The following is an 18,516-nucleotide window of genomic DNA, read 5'->3' as shown; positions in this document are numbered from 1 at the left end:
AGAGTGGGCAAAGGGGAGATGGATTAAGATGAGGTCAAAGAAGAGGGGTGGTTATTTTACCCTAATTGTAAAGAGAAGCAGTATAATCATATATGTAAAGCTCTGTGTTAGACACATAAATACTTGTATATTGATATGCTCACTCCCCTTAAGAAAGGTAGAATCTTATAAAGTCTCTAAAAAATAATAATAATAACTGACCAAATTTGGAATGATGTGCTTGAACAATCTTAGCTATACTTATATGCTTATTTACATTGATATATAACAATCAGAATCTCATGTCACCCTTTCTTTTTAGATATATTTATTTATATATATTCATTATGTGTTAAACTATTCATATAAATATAATATAGTCATATATATTAAATTATTTGTATTTTTATATATAAGTGAAGAGATAGACAAGAAGTAACATAGAGGGAGGTGAAAATGTCACTTTTTTAAAATTGAAAATGCTGGTATTAGAGAACATGGCTAATGACAGACTTACCTGCCTAGACACAGTGGAGGTGTAACAGGGCGGACAATGTGTCTATAAAATTACACAAGGGATCAGAGATAGCAAAGTGCAATGAACAAACATCTGGATTCCAGAGCCAGACTGCCTGGGTTCCAATCTCAGTGCTGTAACTTCCTAGTTTTTCAATATAACCTTTCAATTCTGTTTCTTCACTGCTAAATGTGGAAACTACTACTACTACTACTTCATAGTGGGGATTATGCCATAATATGTTCTGCAACTTGTTCATGATGCGTCCATTATATATAATCAAGGTCTTTCCATAGCCATACACTCAGGTCCAATGCATTATTGTTTAAAGTTACTGGTTGTTATATTCCATGGATGCATTAGAATTTATTTAATCAGTTTCCCCTGGATGTCATACGGGATGAAACCTTTTTAGACTGGCTTCTTTCACTTAGTAATATGCATATAAATTTCCTCCATGTCTTTTCAGGGCTTAATAGTTCATTTCTTTTTCTTTTTTAGCATTGAATAATATTGCATCATCCGGAAGTACAGTTTATTTATCCATAATTCACCTATTGAGGACATCTTCATTACTTCCAGGTTTTAGCAATTATGAATGGAGCTATTATAAATATTTCTGTGCAGATTTTTGTCTTGACACAGTTTTTTCCACCTCTGGGTAGCTACTGAGGAGTGTGATTGTTGGATCATATGTTAAGAGTATGTGTAGCTTTGTAGGAACCTGCCAACCTGTTTTTCCAAAGTGCCCATACCACCTTGCATTCCCACTAGCAGTGAAAGAGAGTTTTTTTTTTTTTTTGGATTTTATTTATTTGTCAGAGAGAGAGAGGGAGCGAGAGCGAGCACAGGCAGACAGAGTGGCAGGCAGAGACAGAGGGAGAAGCAAGCTCCCTGCCAAGCAAGGAGCCTGATGTGGGACTTGATCCCAGGACGCTGGGATCATGGCCTGAGCCGAAGGCAACTGCTTAACCAACTGAGCCACCCAGGCGTCCCGAAAGAGAGTTTTTGTTCCATTGCCTTGCCAGTGCTTGGTGTCATCAGTGTTGGGATTTTGGCTATTCTAATAGGTGTAGAGTTGGGTCTCATGGTTGTGATTTGCAATTTCCCAATGACCTATGATGTGGAACATCTTTTCATTTGCTTATTTGCCTTCTATATATCTCCCTGGGTTAAATATCTGTTAAGGTTTTTGGCCTAGTTTTAATTAGGTTGTTTGTATTTTCACTGTTAAGTTTTAAGAGTTCTTTATATGTTCTGGATAACAGTCCTTTATCAGATATGTCTTTTTTTTTTTAAGATTTTTACTTATTTATTTGACAGACAGAGATCACAAGTGGGCAGAGGCAGGCAGAGAGAGAGAGGAGGAAGCAGGCTCCCTGCAGAGCAGAGAGCCCAATGGGGGCCTCGATCCCAGGACCCTGAGATCATGACCTGAGCTAAAGGCAGAGGCTTTAACCCACTGAGCCACCCAGGCGCCCCAGATATGTCTTTTGTATATATATTTCTCCCTACTGGTGAAATTGAAGTATCTCATTTCCATAGCCACTGAGCTGATTGTACAAGAAACAGTTTGGTTGACATTTTAGGCATGTGGCAGCCATAAGCAGTTCTAAATAGGGAATTCTTGTGATCATAGAGCAAAAAGCCTATGACATCAGCCAACAACAATGCAGAAATCCTAAAGTAGAAAAGCCACAGGGCTTGTTCTTCTGAATGCTATACGGAAAATATCCCTAGGAAATAGAATTAAAATTTGTTTAGGAATTGTTCTCAGTCTAATTAAAAATATACATTTTAAAAGATATTTTATTTATTTATTTGACAGACAGAGATCACAAGTAGGCAGAGAGGCAGGCGGAGACAGAGAGAGGGGGAAGCAGGCTCCCTGCTAAGCAGAGAGGCAGAGAGCCCAGGACCCTGGGATCATGACCTGGCCGAAGGCAGAGGCTTTAACCCACTGAGCTCCTCAGGAGCCCTGACATTTTTCTTACCAAGAAAATTTTTAGATATAAGTGAAGGCACTTAAATTCCAGTATGTAAATTGGAGATTGAAATAAACAGCTCTAGGGGCTCCTGGGTGGCTCAGTTAGTTCAACATCTGCCTTCAGTCTTAGGTCATGGTCCTGGAGTTCTGGGATTGAGGGACAGAAACCTGAATTGGGCTTCCCAATCAGCGGGAAGTCTGCTTCTCCCTCTCCCTCTGCTGCCCACACACATTCTCTCTCTCTCAAATAAATAAAATCTTTTTTAAAAATTAAAATTAAAAAAAAGAAATAAAAAGTTTTAGTTTCTCTTTGAAGTTTATTTTACCTTGAAAATTAAATACATACACTCTAGCTGTGAGGTTTGATTACAAATTATTGTACTTTCTGTTCTACTTCCTACAGGTTAGATAGCATTGCAGTGAATATCTTGTTATAACAAAATATTGGACCTTTATTTGATGCTTAAAAATATGTTTTAGGGGCACCTGGGTGGTTCAGTTATTAAGCATCTGCCTTCGGCTCGGGCCATGATCCCAGCATCCTGGGATTGAGCCCCACATCGGGCTCCCTGCTTGGCAGGAAGCCTGCTTCTTCCTCTCCCACTTCCCCTGCCTGTGTTCCCTTTCTCACTGTATCTCTCTGTGTCAAATAAATAAATAAAATCTTAAAAAAAAAAAGTTTTAGATAAGACTAATCAGTATTCAATTCAAAAATCCAGGGCAACAACAGAAAGTTCTTGTTTAGGCTCTTGGTCTATAAAAGGGACTGATCATATCTGGGCTTAAAATACTGATTCTTAATGTTTTGGGATTAAGATTCCATTAAAACCAGAAATACCTTCAAAAATACAGATCTATACGTATAAGGGAAATCCTGTCTACAACTTTAGGGGTTCATGTATTTGCGGTTTCCCATACAGAGGTGCACAAGCCTATCTCTGGCGGTTTGTTATGGGGGTTCATCTGGAGAGGAGGGCACTTTTACTAACCAAACAAACATACCTTCTGCCTAAACTGGCCTTCCCCACTCCCTAATGAATCCAGCCTAAATCAAGCTACTCTTAACCCAAACTGGCAAATTTTCTCAATACTCGAAAGAAGTTAAATGAGAAAAAGAGATAATGTTTTCTAATCACTTGCCATAGCTCATGGGTAGCACCATCATTTCCCGAACTGAATGACCCTGGTTCCCAAAAATAACTCCAGGGCTATTCAACTGCTTATACTTGGCATAGTCTTCATTCTTATTTGGGAAAGCACATTCCCTTCTCCAGCTGAAGAAACTCAGTGTCTGAAAAGAGCTGCCTAAAAACACTTCTCCCTCTGGGCTCTTAAAAATGTTCAGCATCTGAATGCTGGCAGGGAGAGCTCACACCCAGTGGAGGCCATACTCTGTGGACTGAGCAACAGAAAAATGGGGATGCTATATATGGAAAACAGGAAGCAGAACTCTTTGAGGCAGCCTCACTTCTAAGTGACCCTTATTTAAAGCCATAATCCAGCAACTGTTATCTAGAAAAGGGAAAGACTTAATAGCTTAGCCTGAGTTATAAGGGACACAGTGCAAATCAGGTCAGACCGTTCTGACATTTTCTACTTTACTTTTAAATAAGCAAAAGAATGAAGTTCCAACTAAAGACTCAGGACAAACTAGTCAAATACATGGACACATACGATGTATACAGAGTTGGTAGCTGCCTTGCAGCAAACTGAATTTTTCACGGTGGCTCTGGCAATTAGGGTATTGAGGACTGTTCATGAAATCAAAGTCTCCAAGCCAAAAAAACAAGTTGCAAAATAAAAGCACTTCCAGTTTCTCTGCAATATAGAATTATTTGCATGTTATTTGTCTATTTGGAGACAGAAAAAGAAGGAACTGGAAGGACTGTCTCACTCTTTCTTGTTTTTCTAAAAGTCAGTTAATTCCCAGGGCCACTGCTATTTCTTTAACCAAAGCACACAGATTCACATTTTAATAGAGTGATTTTAGTTTCTTTTTATCTTTTCTTAGGAAAGAAGGTGGGTTATTTATGATTAAGAAGCTCTTCATAAGATTCATAAGATTTATGATTAAGAAGCTCGTCTACATTAGTATTATAAGACAAATCACCAGTGACTTTTATTCCTTCTCTCCCCGTCTGCTCATCTTTGTCCCTTTTTTAATATTTAAAGAGGAATTATCTTCTAATTTACTGGAGGTGGCAGGTGAGGAAAACATATCTAGGTTTCTCTGCAGAAATAGTTCTTAGAAAAGTTGCTGTTGACTTAGCCACTGTCAATCAATTTGTTCCAGAACCCATCACATACATTTATAATGATATTTAAAACACAAGTCTTGGGAAGCCTGAGTGGCTCAGTCAGTTAAGCGTCTTCCTTCAGCTCCTGTCATGATCCCAGGGTCCTGCAATCTAGCCCCGTGCTGGCTTTTCCCTCCTCTCCCCCGACCTCCCTATCTCTGTCTCTCTCTCTCTTTCTCTCTCAAGTAAATAAACAAATAAAATCTAAAAAATAAATAAAACACAAGTCTTGTTGGCCGACCAGCCTACTTTTCAAAGATTTTCCTCAATTAAAACCCATTGGGGCACTTTCATTATTAGGAACCCCTTCATTTAGCACACTCGTCCCCACAGTTTTCCCCCATCATTGATGTTAGAATTGGTTTTCACCTGTAAATCTGGAACTTGATTTTTAATGTGTCCCCATGGATTCCCTATGAGTTTGTAAAATTATTTCTCATTCCTTATTATCTGGATGCTCTTATGTATTGGATGACCATAGAATCTACCATTCATATCCGGATGTAATTTTGGGAACGAAAGGGGTGCTATTAATAATTATGCTTGGACAACAAACTCTGGATATCTTGGGCATATCAGGACAGAGAGTCTCCCTGCTTATTTAAAAGCGATCTGGTGTGGATTGTGCCAGAGTGTGCCAGTCAACAGCCAACACCAAGAAACATTTGGTCTTAGGAATACTCCTGTTCTTACAATGCAAGTATTTATCCTTTGTTCTAACCACACAGGATCCTCTGATGCTTATTGCACTTTGAAAATGATTTATAACTGAACACATACTAAACTATTTGCCCATAAATGTTTATACTGTTTAAGGTTGTTTCCACTGCCAAAGATTGAAAAGCCTTCAAGTAATCATGGGGTGATTTGTGGCTTACTGAACAGGGTCATGTTGAGAGGGTAAGTCCCAAGACTGCTCAAAGTGCAAAAGAAACACAGCTATCCACTCTTGAAGCCAAAATCGACTTACTCACTCCCCATCTTGGATTTCATAATCATGGGATTAAATATAACCTGCTAGATCTAAAGGTCAGTAATCAAACTGTGATCCCACTGTTTAAAAGAGATAATCGAGCTCCTAAGCACCTTTAGTTTGTTTTGTGCCTCACTAAATATTAGTGGTTCCTTTCATTTTTGTAAGCCTATCCTTTAATCATACATGGAAGTAGGGATTAAAGGTAGATTGAAGGGAAGCTTTGTATCCAACTGTCTTTGCCGGTGAGCAACATTGAAACTTCGCTTTGGAAAACAGTAGGTGAATAAAGATAATAAAGATACATGGCTTTCCTTTTAAGATTTATTTATTCTAGAGGGAGAGAGAGGGGTAGGTGAAGAGAAGAGGGAGTGGGAGGGAGAAACCCAAGCAGACCTGACACTGAGTGCAGAGCCCGACATGGGGCTCAATCTCATGACCCTGACATCAGGACCTGAGCTGAAACCAAGAGTCGGATCCTTAACCCAACTGTGCCACCCAGGTGTCCCAAATAGAGAGGTACATTTCAAGGAACATATAGTAGTATGGTGACAAAACTAAAGGAAAGACCAACTTGTAATTATCAGAGATAACAACTTATGAGATGGAAGAAGACAACTGATAACTGGGAGACAGTATAGGTACAATGTAATTTGTTTGAAAGTTATGGTACCAATAGATATCCTGTCATGATACGATCTAGCAGTGTGACTTACACTATTCCTACTTACTAGGACTTCCTGTTCAGCATAGTAAAACAGACCAATCCTTTTTTTTTTAAGTAGTCATAAATTTCATAGTTAGCCAACTATTCATGAATAGTTATATGAAATCACCTGTATAGCATACTCCTGACCAATTACTGTTTTTCTCAGATAACATGTTTTTTTTTTTTTTTAATTTCTCTTTTTTTCAAGGCTCAGGAGTTCTGTACATAAATTGCTACTCATTCTTCAGTTTAGCCAAATGTTCTAACCTGGCCCCAAGGGAGCAAAAGGACCTTTTATGCATTTATCAAATATTAGCTGAGCCCTTACCATGTGCCCTGGAACAGTGTTTGATACTGGGATTAGAGAAATGATTCAACTGCCCTTGAACTAATTTAGTTTAGGGTTGTACAAATCTAAACCTCATAATATTGTTTTGGCAAAGATTGCCTCCTCAAATCACACATAGGGAAAAAAATTCTGGGAAATGTAGAGCAAATCAATTCTGTTTTATCTTTGAACTTCAGTCTCCCATGTTCAGACCAGGCTACTTCTGATTAATTTTGAACAGTGGTGTAACCAACAATCCAAGAATCCCAGATTCTTTAAATCCAAGAATGTTGAGGTCTTGTGGCAGCTTTACTATTGGAATAGTAATACAGAAACATCATTTAACCTCAAGTCCTCCATTAAGTGGGAAAAATCATGTTCATTTCTTCTTTAATCGCTTTAGAGATTATCTAACAGATTTGTTTTTCTGATGAGCAAAATGCAAACTTTCCATAGGCAGGATTATTTTATTTTCTCTTATTTAAAATTGGCAGCCAAATGGGCATCTCCGCTTCTAATTTCCTCCACGTGAAACACCACTTCTCGGTTTCACAAATCTTATTTGAACTCTATTCCCAGCAGGGTGCTGCAAGCTGGCCAGGTGGCAGGGCACAACATTTTCTGTTCAGGGGATGGCAGCTTGCCAGCAGCATATTCTGAATTACTGGGTTTCAGTATGATGTTGGGTGGTACAAGTTTCAATCCTCTTATCAAAATGTGTCCTGCCTGTCTCATAATGAATGTTTCCCTTCTCTTTCAACTATTCCTTCTCCCGCACTCATCTCCACCTACTAAAAAAAAAAAAAAAAAAAAAAAAGCGAAAGAGAACAGACACTCCATTCTTATGGAAGAAACTTTTCCTCCTATCGCTGTTCCCCATAAATGGACTTCCAGATTAATCCAACAAAAACAGATCCCTCACTCACCAGTTTTTTTCTTTTTTCTCTAAAACTTTCCTAAAAACCCATCTTCCTTGGCATCGCCCTCCTTCCTGTCTTCACCACTTCATAGACCCAAGTCAAGCAAACGATCGCTCCAGAACACAGGGTTAACTTCAGCGAATTCCCTTCCGGAAGTGAAACTGTTTGGGCCCCACGAAGCCCTGTAGGGTAGGTGGCTGTCTCGGCTCCCGGGACAATCCCGGGCTAAAGGGACCTTTGGGTGTGGCTTTGGGGAAGTAGAATGTAAGCCCGGAAAGGAGTCCCGCCCCAGGTTCCCTGCGGCCCATCCAGTCTTCCCTCACAGGGGCCTGAGAGCTTGCCGGGGCCGTGCGGAGCCCTGGGGCTCCCCCGACGCTTCCGTCCCTTGGCAGGAAAGGAAACTGAGGCACGGCGAAGGCCGGCCCAGTCCCACGCCCCGCCCCCCGCGACTGCCCCAGGCCCTCTCGCCCCACTCCTTTGTCCAGGCCGCGGTCTTCCTGCCTCCTCCTCCGCCCCGCCGCCACCTCCTCGCCTCCGGCGCGGCTGACGCGTCCAGGCAGGAATGCGTTTCCGGAGGGAGAGCGCGGCGGCAGCGGCCTGAGGAGCAGGATCGGCCGCGCGGAGGAGGCGGTGCCGCGGGGGTCGTTTCCTGCCGGGAGGCGGTGCCGGGCCGCCGAGTCTCCTCCTCCCACCCCCGAGGAGGAGGAGGAGGAGGAGGAGCCGCCGCAGCAGCCCGCCGCGCCCGAGAGCCTGGAGGCCGCGCCTGCCCACGGGAGAGAGCGAGCGGGAGCCGCGGAGCAGCAGGCCCGGACCGAGCGCACCGGGGCCTGGACGCCGCCCGGAGAAAGTAGGCGCCTTGGGGGGGGGCGGGGCAGGCGACGGCCGCGGGGCTCCGGAGTGCCGCGGGACCTCGGGCGGTCAGCCGCGGGCCCGGCCCCGCGTGGGGGGGACGTCGGGGCCGGGTCGGCCGCCGGGACCGGGGCGTGGGTGGGGGCGGAATGCTTGCCCTGGGGCGGCAGAGGAAGTCCGGGCGGACGGCCGCGCTCCCGGCTTCTCCCGCGGCCCCTCTTGCCCTCCCCAGGCGCGGGCGGCCCGAAGGCGCGGAGCCAGCCCCGCCGCGTTGCGAGGGGGGAGGGTCGCGGGCCTGGGCGCTGTCACGTCGGGGCCGGGGTCGGCGGGGGACCCGGGCGCGCGAGCAGCCCCTCGGACACCTGCGATTCGCAGCGAGCCTTCCCGGCTGGCGGCCTGGGCTCCGTGGCGCGGGCTGACCCCGCGCGGCGCCCAGGTTTTCGTCCTCGCCTCCGCCGCGCGCAGGTGAGAAGGCGAGTGGAGGCCTCCCCGGGACTCGACGCTGTAGGACTTTGAACGAACCTTGACGGTTTCCCTTTGTTTCCATTCCTGTCGCCGGCTGCTTTTCTCTGAGCGGTGTGGAGTTGAGCAATTCGCTTCCAACTTCCAGAAGTTGGGCCCAGCCTTCAGGGCCTGTGGCCTGGGACGAATTGTAGGGTGGGCCCTGACAAAAGTTGGCACCCTGGAGCCGCTAGGCAAGGAAGGCGTGGTGTTGGCATATATATATATATATATATATATATATATATATATATAATATATTTTATTTTTTTTCCCCCACTTAATGTTTATGAGGCCGCACTTGAGTGTGAGGTCCCTCAGCAGTGCGAGTTCCAGGCGCTCCGCAAGATTCAGTGCCCGACCCGCTCCTGGTGCCATCTTACTACGTGTCAATTCTTGGGCTTCCTAACAAGTTGTGGTTTTAAGAAGGCTAGTATTTTATGCCGAAGTCATTTTTACTTCACCAGATTTGTGTTTGGGAGTCAAAATCTTGCACAGTAAACTACCCTCTTGAGGCTTCCATTTCCTCATCTGTAAAATGGGAACAAGAATATCCACACTAATAATAAAAGTAGCTATTATAGTAAGGGCAGTGTGGGTCATGCTTAGCTTTAGGCACTTTACCTGTATTTTCTCATTTTATCCTGGGACCGATACGATGAGGTAGGTGCCATTTTTATCCCTATTTTACAAATGAAGAAACTGAGGCACAGGAAGCCTAAGTAATTTGGCTGTGATCGTCCAGCTAGCGAGTAGAGAACCCATGGGGTCTAGCGGCTGAGCCCATGTTTGAGCCTTCCATAACTACGGTATACTTGTGAAAATCCAATGTAATACATAAAACAGTTCAGAGTCGAGTAGGTGTTCAATAAATATGACTTCTTTTCATCTCTTCTTGATATATTAAAAAGATTTTTAGAAAAATCTCAGGATGTAATTGATAACATCATTAGCAAGGTTTCTTTGGGGCTCAGTCCACATAGATATTTATGTGGGTAGAATTACTGGATGGTTATTTTTTGTTGTTTTGATGGTGCAAAAATAATGTGAAATGAATTTTGATTAGGCATCTTTTTTAATGTATACCCTTAGGTTATATTAATAGACCACATTTAGAAATGATTAAGAAATTTTAGATGAAGTTTAGCTTATTCTATATTTGGGGACATCTACATGCAGAGGGGATAGGACATAAGAATTCCACTACAGTGTTCATATTTTTAAATAGTTTTTGTTCATTGATCAATATTAAATGAGTGACTTAAGATAATGAAGTGATACACATGAAATGGAAGAAACAAATCAGTAGTTTGGAGACAGGTCTCTGAGGAAAGAGCCATTAATTTATCCAAAAATTCGGTATAAAATGGAAGATGTTCTGAGAATGTTAGCTAAAAAGACAGGGGATGTGGTTAATATTTCTGTAAACAGAAAGCAAGTCAACTCCAAATTAAGGCATCTATGTTGGCTTCACACACCTGAAATACTTTTTTTGTAATGTTAACGCTTTTTAAAATAATGCTAAATTCTATATTATGATTATTTTATGTTATTATAATATCTTCAATAATCTGTATATGAAAAAGTATAGAATCAACAATATTGAAAACTGCTACATTTAGTAATTTTAACAATCATGTAGTTTTCCCTTAACTTTCTAGTCAGTATAATTAAAATCTGGCCCCAGTTTCCATCACTGAATGAAAATGGAGTTCTTTATTGTTAACGATAACTTCCTAACTCCGGGAGCTTCTCTGGGGACATCTGGTCACTTTGTAATAGAATTAATCAGTTTAATGTGCTAGTTTTAATGGAATGCTTGCCACATAATAGCTTTATTCGGATTCTTGCCAAATAAATAGTGGCGTACAGCATGGGGGGAGTAGTATAATAGTCTACCTCAGAAAAATATTTTTCTTTAATATTCGGTTGGTGCACTGGTCTGCTCTTAACTACACTCCTGGAATAAGGAGATGAAACATCTTCTGCCTGTTCAAAGTTGCAGAACTTCTGAGTGCTGAGATTTTCAGTTTCTGAATGTGTAACAAGCCGAAAGTGTCTGAGGATTTATATGGACTGTTAAATTTAGAAGATTTCCCCACTATGCATGGAAAGTTAGGATGCATTAGGTTGAAGGTAGAACTCTATAGGACTGTATTGTGCAAATGTGTAAATGTCTCTTGTTGTATTAGCAGGTCTGTTCTAACTTTGGTTGTATATTGTGGGATTTTTGTCTTTTTTTGTTGTAGTGGGAGTCTTGGGGAAGGGCGATGGGTTGACAGGGATAGGAGTAAGGAAGAGTACATTAGTCTTCAGCATCCTGAAATGGTAGCAGTATATATAGATGTAGAAAGCTGAAAAAATACTATGGTATGTACTTGGGTTAAAGGAGGTGCAGTCCACAAAACCCAGAAGATTAGCAACCTTAGTGGGTAGGTGAAAAAAATGTGGTATCTCTTCTTTAGGAACTGTGTGCAAAAGGAGCCAAACTGTACTCTTAAATTTCTCTTCTTCACAGAGATGGCTAATTGTAAGACTTACAGAGTTACGTTTATAAAATAATACAGAGTGAGTTTTTAGAAGTCAGCTACCTTTAAACTTAATTTTTGGTTTGTGGACTTTGATGGTAAGGTTAACTGTATTTAGCAATATGCTAAATTGTGTATATCATCTTGAAATATGTGTGTATGAGTAAAAAGAAATGGCTTCAAATATCCATGCTACATACCTAAATAAACACCCCCCCATATAGATGTATACATATATGTTTTACTGCCTGGACTAGTGTCATTATACATCTCTAAAGTACAAGTTCCTAGACCCCAGGGATGTATAAAATGACTGATTGAAATATAGGAAGAAAATACAAGGCTTAATATCATATATACATATATATATATACACACACATATATATACATATACATACATATATACACATATATATATATATTTTAAATCTTATTTAAAGTTTAAAATTTTTGTTATTTTTAATATCTTACTATATTGCTATAAAAATACATGTATTTTAACTTATAAATAAACATATACTTTGGGTATATATTAGCTCAGAAATTTTTTCAATGATACAAGTGAGTGATCAAAAAGCTTTGGAAATCATTGATGTAGGGGGTGCTTTGGGTGTGGATACAAGCACTGCTGTATTCAGGAGGGAGAACTGATGAGACTTGATGTCTCAAGTAAGAGAGGCGAAAGATACCCAGAGTGACACAGGTTTCTGGTTAGGTGGTGTCATTTCCCAGGACAGGCAGTATGATCGCAACGGGGTGGTACTGGTTGACTCGAAGGAAGGGAAATGATGTATTTATAACGCTGAGTGTTTTTAAAAGTGACATTGGTAGAGATGTCCAGGAGCTTAGTTGAATACAGAGATAATGAGCTCAGAACAAGAAGTCTGGTTGGGAGATTCAGATTCTGGGATTCTTAATCTGTAAGTGCTAGTTGAAGCTCTGGGCTGCTGCTGAAAACACCAAAGGAGAGTATGCAGAGTGAAAGGGGGCCAGGCAGAAGGCCTGGGAACACTTATAAACAGTCTAGGGCTGGTTGGAGGAAAAGGAATCCAGGGAAGCATTTCCTGCCCCCGTTTCTTTGAATTCCTAATTCCTTTGTGTGACAGTTTAGTGAGTGATTTGGGTCTTCGGGAGTTTTTTCTGTGATTGACATGTTTGAGGTAAAGACAAAAAGACTTACTAGTCATTTTAGACTCATCATTAGAAGAGCTGTTTGATATACTAAAGGCTTTGTGATTGGGAGGTGGTAAACCTGGGTTTCGGTGTAAGCTGTGCAGCTGAGTTCCTCTATGACCTTGGCTGGAATACTTTGCCTTCTGGGGCTTTGGTTTCTGCAGCTACACCATCAAGAAGTGGTCTGTAGGTTTCCTTCTGTCATTCTGTGAGTTCAAGGATAGCTACCACTCACCCCAGGCAGTGTGAAGTGCCCCTCTTCTCCCACGATCATCCATTTTCTTGTGTCACCAGAGAGGAGGGGTGCTGTGGCAGATTATTGCTTTAAGAAAACCTGCCCGCGTTGACCAGCCACATCTATTATTGTGAGCTCTCGTCCGATGTAACTCTGCTGTGTGTTACCTTTTAATCCGTCAGTGTACTGAGTGCCAGTTATTTGAAAAATGCTGTGCTCAGTGGTTGTAGATCAAGCGGTTGACATGGTCTTTGCTGTTGAGTATGTCATCTAGTTAGGATAAGTTGTGTTTAATCTAGGAAAACATAACAAGTACCAAAGAATATTTTACACAAGGTACTATACCAGATAATTTTCTGTAGTACTTTTTGAGAAAAAGATCAGCCTTTGGCTTAAGTGGTTTTGGAATGCTTTATAAAGGAGCCTGGAATGGTATGAACAAAGATATGCACAATAGATGGGTGACCTATTCCAAGGACAGTATAAGTAGAAGGCAGAATTCAGTCTAATTTAGCAAATACTGTTTGACAACTCGATGTGTGTGTGCTCGTGCACACATGTGTACGTGTGCACACATCTGTTGAAGGCCTGGATTTTGTCCTCCCTCTAGTCTTGAAGTGGTTCACAGACATGAGTACATTTAGTTATGATAGAAGTTTGTATTATTGAGCATCACTGAAACTGAGGGTTTGTCATTTACTATCCTAGACACTTAAGAAGATGTTTTAGTACCATGAAGAAAGGAGTAGTTAATTCTGCTTATTGTGGTTGGTAAAGAGATGAAGAGCCAGTGAAAGCCAAAAAAAAAAGAAGAAAAGTTAGCATTTTTATTTTATGGTAGGGAATGTAGTTTCAGTGGATGTGGAAGGTATTTACATGAAAAATTTATTAGGAACATTCAGTGTATAAATGTTTATTGGGTGAATATATGAGTAAACTTTCTTACTCTTTGTGAAACTCAGAATAGTAATTTAGTGGTGCTCAAATATTTTATAGTTAATGTATGATTTTTTTCATATTATTATAGTGCTTCTCAGGAGGAGGTCATGGTAGGTCATACTTCATTGCTGGAGGAGGTTTTAGTTTGAAAAAGTACATTTGTTATATTAAGGAAAAAACCCCCAAAATACAATAGGGAATAGATTTGTACTTGTTAAAGGAGCACGGTTTTAAAAGGATTGAAAACCGTTTATTAAGTAGTCACTCAGGTTCTTACCATTGGAAGCCTGTGACTAGTGAATGAGTTGGAAAGCAGGAAGCAAATTCAGTAATTAAGTAAAATGTGACCAGCAGATCACCATAAAAATATGTATTGCTAAGAGCTTTTACACTGATGATCATATTTTACTTTTGGAACAGTTCTGAGGTAGGTATTATTTCCAGCTTTGTGCTGACTACAATGAGAGATTTGTTTCTCCCTATGTTTAGTTTTTAAAACATTTGTTATATATTTAAAATAGACCTAGCGCTGTGCTTGTTCCACTCTACAGGGCAGAGAGGAGCTGTGGCAAAAGGTATAGTCAAAAGTTATTAAGCTTTTGATCAAGTGAGAATTTTGGAGTGATCCACCTAAAAGTAGGTAAAATCACACAATTTGGGAACATACTTTACAGTTCTTCTTAATTAAAATAATGTAGAACAGATGGTAAACAAGTGCTTTTTTGATACCATTACCAGGATGGTTAACGTGTTTTGCTAGCTCCATTTACAATTGTCTTTATAAATTTAATCCAAAGTAAAATTTCTCAAACAAAACCATTACTAACCTACTCTTTTCTCCATTCAAGGAAGGGCAAAATCTGTAGCTGTAGCAGGTGTAGAGAAGAACAGCTCACTAGGCTGGTTTGAAAAATATCAGTTGCTAGGTAATGTCCAGCGCAAGGGAGCTTGGAAGAATTAATTTCAGGCAACTTTCCATGCTCATTTTGAATCAGGCTTTAAAATATTATGTATGGCTTGATAGTTTTGTTTTAAGTGTCTTCTTGTATTTTAAGTCTGTCCTTTAGATTTGAGTTTATTAATGCCGCCTCACTGAGTTTTTAGTTTAATACTTTTTTTTTTTTTTTTTTTAAAACCAGGTTAGCAGTTTATTATAAAAGGATGTATTTCATAAACAGCCAGATGGAGGGGAGGCATAGGGCAGCCACCGGAAGTGCCACTCTCCCCAAATCTCCTCAGTTCACTGGCAGGAAAGCTCCCAATTCTTTTTTTTCCTCCCATTTTTCATGTAGGTTCTCCTTTTTGAGGGGTGGTGGTAGTATACCAGTGACCTGCTTATGAGATCACTGTTGGCTCCATCGTGTTTCTGACTGGCCTGAATTACTTTGAATTCTGTGTGGTTTTTCTCAAGCATGCTCGTTGTGTTGTGTTGTTCCTGTTCCTGGTATTTATGAGTTCTGTAAAGGATTTCAACTTAAGTTTCCTCCCTGAGTTCTGTACGCTTTTCCTCTAGTTCTATGATCTTACTGTTTTTGACTGATCCCTGTGAGACCTATTGAGATTTTCTACATTCCTTCAAGAGTATAATACATTCATCTCAGTTTTCTCCTATTTGCAGATAAGATTCTTCACTTCCCTTCATTTTTTCTTCTGTAGAAGTTTTTCCTAATTAAGTTCTGCACCCTCCTCCCCAACCGATTTATCTTTGAGGCGTTTTATATGCCAACATGCAGTATATCCGTTCTTTATCTTTCCTGTGCACTTGTGGGCTGGATGGTGGGTGACGGTGATTGATCTTCCATATTCATGTTTCCTCGGAGAAGGTGAGTAGACCAGTTCCTAGTGATGAATTTTGCTTCAGTCTGTTATTGTCATTTTCTTAAAGTATCTAGTCCTGTTATGGGCTGTTCTCAGGTTTCAGATTGTTTTGTGAGCCTGTTGCTTTGGAGCAGCTTAATCTTTGCCTTTGAGTTCATTAGCTTCAGGTGGAGGTTGCTGTTGGGTAAGAAAGAGTTGGTGCTCTTAAAAAGCACGTTTTTTTCTTCTGGCAGGAGTAGTGAATTGTTGAAAGGTTTCTAGTTCAGACTGCTGTTCTATAAGTTGTATCTTTGCCTTGGAGAACTTGGCCTCTTTCTTATTTCCTCTTGTTTTTTCTTTCTTCTTCATCCTTTCTAAGTTTTGTTAATCATTAATTCTGCCTTCATATTTGGGTCATAAACACTTTCATGGTCATCAGCGCATACCTCTTCCTGCCAGAGAGAGGGAAATAAAATGCTGAGTTCTAATTGTTCTTCCTCTAGGGGAAAGATGCTCTTGCCCTAGAGGAATGCATCCCCACACTCACCCTCAAATTTGATGGACTAGAGATAAGTGGGATTTCTGAGCACCTTCCATTTGGGCTCCCCCATCTGACTGCCCGCTGTATGGGGAGAAGTGGGAAATGCTGCATGTAAATTCTCTGAGGCTTTCAGTTTGGTTCTGTGTTGTTTTTATGCTCTGTACTGATTTTTTTTAAAAGATTATATTTATGTATTTGAGAGAAAATGAGTGAGAGAGAGCATGAGGGAGGAGAAGGTCAGAGGGAGAAGCAGACTCCCCAAGGAGCTGGGAGCCTGAGGCGGGACTCGATCCTGGAAGTTAGGGATCATGACCTGAGCTGAAGGCAGTTGCTCAACCAACTGAGCCACCCAGGCGCCCTGTATTGATTTTTAAATGTTATTCTTTTATAGGACTGTTTTTTCCCTTTTAAGAGCAGATATAGAAAATAATGATGGTGGGACAGGCTTGGGATGAATACAGCTTTGTTATATTTTTAGGAGAGATTTATGATACACCTCAATGTAGTTATCCTAATCTTTTCTACTTTTAGGTGAAAAGATTTTAAAATGTTATGACATTAAAAAGGAAGCAAATTCTGTTGTCCAAAAGAGAGTATTTGAAAGGTAAAAACCATTAACCTTTTTTATTAGAAACCTACTTCTATTGAAAGCTTGAGCTCAGACCTAGGTTCATATCCTAGCTTTGTCACTTAGTCTGGCTTTGTCTGCACAGTAGATTTGCGATAGGTATTTGCTGACTTAAATTTAATAAGTTGTGTTAAATAAAAATATACCATTTTGCAAGGATTTGATAGGAAGAAATTTTTTGTGGATGACTTTTTATACTGGTTGGGTTTTGGGGAACGTATTTAAAAACTTGAAATAAATTTAACTCACCACATCTTTTAAAGTAATTTTTCTCTAAACTGTAATTGTTCAATTTCTACAAATACAGTACTTTAAAGTTTCTAAAGATTTTATCTGTAAATGTAAAAGGAAATGCCACGTGAGTTACTTGTGGCAGTGTTAAAAATATTAAATACGTGTGTATTTAGAAGTTTGAATAGTACGTAAAACCACACTTTGGTGAATAAAGGTGAGTTTAGAGTGGAGATTAAAATAATTCTGTACAGTTTTTGACAATGGGAACAATGCACAAAGTTAGGCTGTTAACCACTAAAACGAAATTGTTTGGAGGAGGTGCTTAAGATGATTTATTGTTTAAGGAATGAATTATGACCTTATAGGTAAACTTGAATATGGTAAAAAGTAATACTAGGGTAAAACACCTCTGTAGAAATCGAGGCACAAAACCTATGGGTACACTCAATATTGTACTCAGTATTGAAATTTGCCAGCTAAATTAACTTTTCTTGGCCTCCATTCAGTTTGAGGGACTAAGAAATAAACTCACAGAACATTATAAACCCTTTCTACTTTTATGCTGTGAGTCTATTCTCACACTGGAAGGATGTTCTTTTTCTTTTCTTTTTTTTTTTTTTAAATAGTGACTTGAATAGGCCTTCAAAAAATTAGAGTTTAATGAAGCACAGACCAGGTGATAGCTTGTATGTAACTCAGATGGTCTGTTTTCCCTTCCACCAGTGTGACCCTGGAGAGGTTATTTTACCTCTCAGTAATTTGGTTTCCTCATCTGTAAGCCAAAGGTAATATCATTTCTAGCTGCACAGATAATTATTTTTATCATTATTGCTACTATTGTAGTCATTTGAAAGTGTTGAAATAAAAATGAGATAACTTTTTGTTACAAATGACCCTAAATCCTCAAAACTCCGTGTACTGTGTTATTCTTGTCTGTGCCTGCTGTATGCCTACTGGATCTTTAAGCATACCACTCTTCCTCTTTTTCTTTGTAGTCTTCAGTGGGCAGCCACCCATGGCTGGAATCCCACTGGTACACAGTATTGGGATTCACCTTTTTTAGTAGTAAGAGGTCTTTTCAGGGAAGTTTCCTTTCTTTTAGCCTCTCCTCTTTACTTCCCCTAGACAGAAGAAGCCTCGAGTCATTCTCCCTGTATTTTTTTTAGGTATGTCATCTCCTACCATGATCTCTTTTTTTAAGGTAGTCTCTGATACTCAGGTTCAGAATTATCTGTATTTTGTCTAATGTAGTAATAGAAAACACATACAAATTGTTAGAAAGCACATTAATTAGAATAATCCTTCCTAGATGTAGAACCTAAAATAAGACTCTAATTATATTATTAATATAATTGGTGTCTAATATGATAGCATCTCAT

At 40.2% G+C, this 18,516-nt stretch overlaps 1 protein-coding gene across 1 annotated transcript in view; it reads left to right on the top strand.

The window, feature by feature from the left end:
- The first annotated feature begins 8,337 nt into the window (after positions 1–8,337).
- ITGB1 (integrin subunit beta 1) overlaps positions 8,338–18,516 on the top strand; it is a 45,477-nt gene continuing 35,298 nt past the window's right edge. The window contains exon 1 of the mRNA XM_059404372.1: positions 8,338–8,557. The gene's annotated coding sequence lies outside the window, so the exon portion shown is untranslated. The remainder of the gene's footprint in view (positions 8,558–18,516) is intronic.

Source organism: Mustela nigripes, chromosome 6 (assembly GCF_022355385.1).
Source record: "Mustela nigripes isolate SB6536 chromosome 6, MUSNIG.SB6536, whole genome shotgun sequence".
NCBI classification, from domain to species: domain Eukaryota; kingdom Metazoa; phylum Chordata; class Mammalia; order Carnivora; family Mustelidae; genus Mustela; species Mustela nigripes.
The sequence above is the reverse complement of the archived record's forward strand: the minus strand, read 5'-3'. Positions and strand labels throughout refer to the sequence as shown.